The sequence below is a fragment of the Sapajus apella genome, unplaced genomic scaffold (genome assembly GCF_009761245.1).
Source record: "Sapajus apella isolate SASKATOON/1434 unplaced genomic scaffold, GSC_monkey_1.0 scaffold28, whole genome shotgun sequence".
Classification (NCBI taxonomy): Eukaryota; Metazoa; Chordata; class Mammalia; order Primates; family Cebidae; genus Sapajus; species Sapajus apella.
In genome coordinates this window covers 4,594,463-4,600,312 of record NW_022436968.1, presented here as the reverse complement: position 1 = coordinate 4,600,312, position 5,850 = coordinate 4,594,463, and the positions used below count along the sequence as shown (strand labels likewise).

Here is a 5,850-nt window from a genome sequence, read left to right as displayed (position 1 = left end):
AAACACAGGAGGCAGAGGTTGCGGCGGTGAGGTAAGCCAAGGCCGCGCCATTGCAGGGCAATAAAGGGGAAAACCCCGCCCAAAAAAAAAAAAAAAAAAAAAGAATTCTGCTCATGATTATCTCAGGCGGAAGCTTCCATCTGTTCTCTCTAATAGTTTAACTTGCTCTACTTTGTTCTGTATTTCTCAATCAGGACTTTGGAGTTTCTGCATGAGATCAAATATTTTTCTCATTTCCCTCTTTTATTAAAATGCCACATTTATATGAAGGACAAGTCCCCTGCTATATTGCTTACAGTGCTATTTTAGGAGAGAGAAAATATTTTGTCACAAAGAAAGATTTCCTGACATCTCTATGGCTATATAAATATTTATATATATATTTAAATGCTAGGATTCGTTGATTTTGAAGAGTCTCAGTCTCCATCTGATTTCTCTACTTCCCTGATAAACCTTCTTCAATCCTTACATTAATTTTTATAATGATCAGACCCAAAGCTTAACCATTACTCGAATGATTTAAATATGAAGCATGACTATAAGTCAATGTGACTAATTTTCAAAATGAACAGGATTTGAAGATAGTTCAAAGACATAAACTCCAAAAGTCTTTTGAACCATGGCAATAGCATTGGAACAAGCACATAACTTTTTCTGCTTGTTTTCTGTAAATATTCACTTACACAATCACGCACACTTTTCATCATCTTCTTCATTCTTGGTATTAATATGCTATACTGCATCTTCTCTGAAATAAAACTTTCTCACTTTACTATTCATATTAATAATTCTCATAACAAAAGTAAGTATATTTTAACTTTCAACAGCAACTTTTTCTTCATTACCTTCTCACATTTAAAAATGAAAAATATCAAAGTGACATCTAAAAGATTTTTTTAGTTAGGGGACATTCTGGTATTACATTTTCTTAAAAAGATAACCTCCTGGTCCCATTAATTCATAGCTTTAAGTTATTTGTTTGGAAACTTAGAGGCTTTTCTGCTGCTTCAGTGTTCCAATTTTAAAAAAATGCAAACGAAGTCTATATGAAGGCATTCGCAACTCCCATGTGAAAGGTGGTATTTATAATAATTCCCTTCTGATGAACTCCTGTAATTTTCCATCACAAATTAGTGTTCAAGTTGCTTTCAGGCAGACACATCTTCCATATGCTCTAAATACAGGGTTGACCTTGGGGTGAGAGTGGAAGCCAGTCCAAATCTTACTATAGTCTCCCATTTTCTGCTTCAAACATTTTTATATGGGAACAACAATTTAAAAGAAATCAACCTTACAGGAGAGAATGAGGAAATCCCAAAAGAACCACACCCAGTATGGGCCAAGGGTGTGCATAGAAGACAAGCAGTCCTACCTGCCTGTCCTGATGACCAAGGGTAGCAGGTTGTACTTACTGCATATATTAATATTTCCGTAGGAATTTTCCCACAACGCATATTGAGGACAGTGAGTCTTATAACCCCACGAGCCAGGTAGGATTATTATCCTCATATTTTACAGATGAGAAAAGTGTATTTCAGGTCTCTTTTAGCACCAGTTGGAGAATTGGCCAACTGCCTGAATGAGTCACAGTCCAGATGCTCAGTCCTGCAGCCACAGAGCCCAAGACAATGATCCAATGTTTTTTTGGCACTCCTCACTTTAACTGTGCCCAGCAAACATCCTGAATATATGATAAAATATGTTTTTTTAAAACTCCACATTGGGGCCAGGTGCTGTGGCTCATGCCTGTAATCCCAGCACTTTGGGAGGCTGATACAAGCGGACTATGAGGTCAGGAGATCAAGACCATCCTGGCCAACATGGTGAAACCCCATATCTACTAAAACTACAAAAATTAGCTGGGCATGGCGGCACATGCTTGTAATTACAGCTTCCTGGGAGGCTGAAACATGAGAATAGCTTGAACCAGGGAGGTGGAGGTTGCAGTGAGCCAAGATCGTATCACTGCAATCCAGCCTGGTGATGGAATGAGACTTCATCAAAAAAACAAAAGAAAACAAAAAACAAAAAGAAAAAAACCCTCCATATTGTACTTATTATCATACCATATCTGTATTAGTGAATATTTCTTTTTGGTATTGGAATAATGAACTATCACTTGAAAGCCAATTTTCACTTTGGCCTTTTATGCCAATCTACGGAAGCATTGGCACCGACATTGGAAGTGGGAAACTTGCCCACCCAGCAGGACTATGCACAATTTAGCCAAACATCAAAATTCTCTGTCATGTCTCTTAAAATTAAAGCTAGAATTAAGGAAAACTACCACCAGGGGGCAATAAATATCTTATCACATGGTCAGACTGGAAATAAATGCGTGACCAGCAGCCATATTTGGTTTGATTCAAATCATTTGTTGGCTTGTTCATTTTAAGTTTAAGCCAACAGCTAATAATCAGGAGTGCCCACATAACAATATGGATTTTCAGTTTTTCTTGAAAAATCAGAAGATCTAGGAATTACTGGCTTTTCATTCCTTCAAGATAATGATTAGCTATAGCTGAACCCAGCTGCCCCACTTGGATAGCCAGGCCCTTTCCAGCACTCCATGCTATGCATGTGTGCTTACATCCAGCCTGCTTCAGGTTACCTACCTGGCCTCTGTGACATTCTGAGTTGATGAAGCTCTTAGCCAGTTGGGTTATGGCGAGAAGTATGGTTACAAGAAAGGCTATATGCATTGAACTTCTAGACTTTTTAAAAAATGCTAACTTGGGCTGGGCGTGGTGGCTCATGCCTGTAATCCAAGCACTTTGGAGGCCAAGGTGGGCAGATCACCTGAGGTCGGCAGTTCAAGACCAGCCTGACCAACATGGTGAAACCCCGTCTTAAAAAAATAAATAAAAAATAAAAATAAATAAAAAATAAAAATAAAAATGCTAACTTGGTTATTAAAAAATGACATTGCACCATCAAGGAATACAAACATTAAACATTGAGATGAGATTAAGGTATTTTTAAATGACCAAACTTTTGATATTGACCTATATTTTCACTAATGCTTTAAATCAACTTATTCTGTCTCTGTTCTTATCCTCTGACTGAAATAGAAATTTGTGTATTCACCCTGAATCCACATTCTGGAGGCATCAGGACCCTCCTAGAGATGCAATATATTTTGTTACCTCAAACTAATTAGACATCTGGTCATTGTTTTAGTTGCAGGTGAAAGCGGGAATGGCACAGTTGCCATAACAAATTTACTTAGATGCAGTTTCTCAACTTTGTACCTATTTCATTCTTTCTCTAGCGTGTGGAAGAAACTACTGGAGGAGATAAGAAAGAAAACACCTCTTTTTGCCTTCTCCTCACTCTCCTGTAAGTTTACTCATAATAAGAAGCAAACAGAGAGCAAGTGATAGTCTCCAAGGTCAAGGATGGCCTTGACAGTGAGGATATTTCTCTTGCTAGCCTTCTAGACTATCTTTACCATTCAAGGTCAAACAACTTTCTATTTTCATAGAGAAGTTACTGTTGTTCTGTAAAGGTAGTTTGGGGTGGAAGATAGCTCCAGCTTTGATTCAGAAAAGTTTGGTTTATTACTCTATTATTGACTGAGTTTCCTAAGACAAATAATTTACCCAATTTTCTTAACTACAAAATGGGGATAATGCTATTTACCCTTAGTACCTTCTCATGTAAAGAATTATATTACTGTAAACAAAACAATACATATAACAAAAAGTGTAGAACATTGTGTAATACAAAGTCTTATAATTTGAGAAATGCCTCTGAAGCAAACTGGCCTCAGATGGCTTCTAAATCCTGAGGATTTAATAATTGGGATGCAGGTAAACAAGATCTTCATCCTCATAAGTGAAAGAATTTTAGTCTAGGGTTAATTATCTTGTGTTAACGTTATACAAAGACATAGACTCTGAAATGCGCCAGATCACAGAACTCCCTTGTCATATGGAATCTTTCATTGCTCAGTAATTGAATAAGCAAATTGAAACTTAGAAAACATTGCTTTTTGAATACAATCCTATCAGCTCAACCATAATGAGACTAAAAACTTGGGTGCTATAAAGTGAGAGAGAATGGTTCAGGATTATAGAAATAGGATAATCAGTCTTTCAGATTAAGACTACTTCTTAGTTAAAATGTCAACTAAAATAGACCCAATATGATCTTTCTTACATTGTATTTAACATGTAATCATAAATCTAGAGATTTCAAAATAAAACCATAGCAAAACATATTTGTTGCATTGCTTGGAAGCACTACGCACAGGTAATCTATCAGAGCCATAGCCTAGAAATTATTTTGTTCCAAGGTTTTGATATCATATTTGCCACTAATCAAATGACATAAACTTGAATGGCTTAACTAGTGAAATAATCACACGTAGTTCTAAAATTTACTCATTCATTTACATAGTTCCTCTACATGCCGGATACTGACTAGATGCTGGAAAGACCACCATGATGCCATGATTCCTGCTATCAAGTGCCTGTCAGTCCCCTCTGGCTCTAAGGAGGTCTCTCTCTAAGAAAGCATGATGGGGTGGAGGTGACAGTGCAGAAAGTGAGAAAAGGAGGGCAGGACAAGAACACTAGTGAGTCAAGAGTTTAGCAAATATAAAAATTAGTAGAAAGTGCAGGTCCACATTAGAGGCGAGAAAATTTTGGTTATGAGATGCCAATGGGGCTGCCACAGGTAGGTTATTAGTGAGAGCATTACATAGACACCTACTGGAGCAGACAAGGTGCTGAAGCCCAGACCCAACTTGGCTTCTCAAACCTCATGCCCTGGAGCAGGAGGGAGGCTTTATCTGCCTCTACAAATGGCCACCTTCTTTGCATAGGATATCTGTGTCCCTGGATCCAAAAGTATACCTTTAAAACCAGAAAAATTAAGGAAAGGGATGGTTGATAGCATTTATATTCTGCATTCAGTCAAGGATCTTCTTGGCAAATGTTCACATGTTCAGAATTCAAGTATATTTTCAAGACTTCCAGGTGCATATTTCGTGTTTTACAAGATATAGCAATAGGTTTCCAATATGGAGCTTAAATTCTTCGTCTACTTTAAGTGTTCAATATTTGAGATATAGTATGTTAAATAAAACACTAAGGTCTTATTGACTTTTGTATGATAACATTTTAAGAATCATCTCTTTTGTTTTTTTTTTTTTTTTTGAGACGGAGTTTCGCTGTTGTTGCCCAGGCTGGAGTGCAATGGCGCAATCTCGGCTCACCACAACCTCCGCCTCCTGGGTTCAGGCAATTTTCCTGCCCCAGCCTCCTGAGTAGCTGGGATTACAGGCACGCGCCACCATGCCCAGCTGATTTTTTGTATTTTTAGTAGAGACGGGGTTTCACCATGTTGACCAGGATGGTCTCGATCTCTTGACCTCGTGATCCACCCGCCTCGGCCTCCCAAAGTGCTGGGATTACAGGCTGGAGCCACCGCGCCCGGCCCGAATCATCTCATTATACTATTATCATATTATGCAAGAAAAACATCAAGTTTCAGTGTGATCCAGGGTCATTTATTATTTGAACAAGATTATTCTCATTTATTTGGTTTCAAGTCTTAAAATTTATGGTTCTACATAAAACAGAGGAAAGCTGCCTAATCTTTTCTAAAACAGAGTGCTGATGTGGCGTTTAAAGTCCACTTCATTTCTACCCAGTTAAATTTCCTGTAAAACACCTGGAAGAATCCTTCATACTAAAAGAAAGCAACTTGTTCCTGCATATCATATGGGGCAGAGAAAAAAAATGAAATAAAACAATTTGTGTGTTCATGTTCATAAAAACTGTACCGTGAACCTAGAACACAAAACAAACCATTGTATGGGTGTGTCTTTTTTTTTTTTTTTTT

At 37.7% G+C, this 5,850-nt stretch overlaps 1 protein-coding gene across 2 annotated transcripts in view; it reads left to right on the top strand.

Moving 5' to 3' along the window:
* Positions 1 to 870: 870 nt before the first annotated feature.
* The window catches only part of GLS (glutaminase), a 74,600-nt gene continuing 69,620 nt past the window's right edge, over positions 871 to 5,850 (top strand). For both annotated transcript variants that reach the window (XM_032292613.1, XM_032292616.1), the window contains exons 1-2: positions 871 to 899; positions 1,524 to 1,527. The gene's annotated coding sequence lies outside the window, so the exon portion shown is untranslated. The remainder of the gene's footprint in view (positions 900 to 1,523; positions 1,528 to 5,850) is intronic.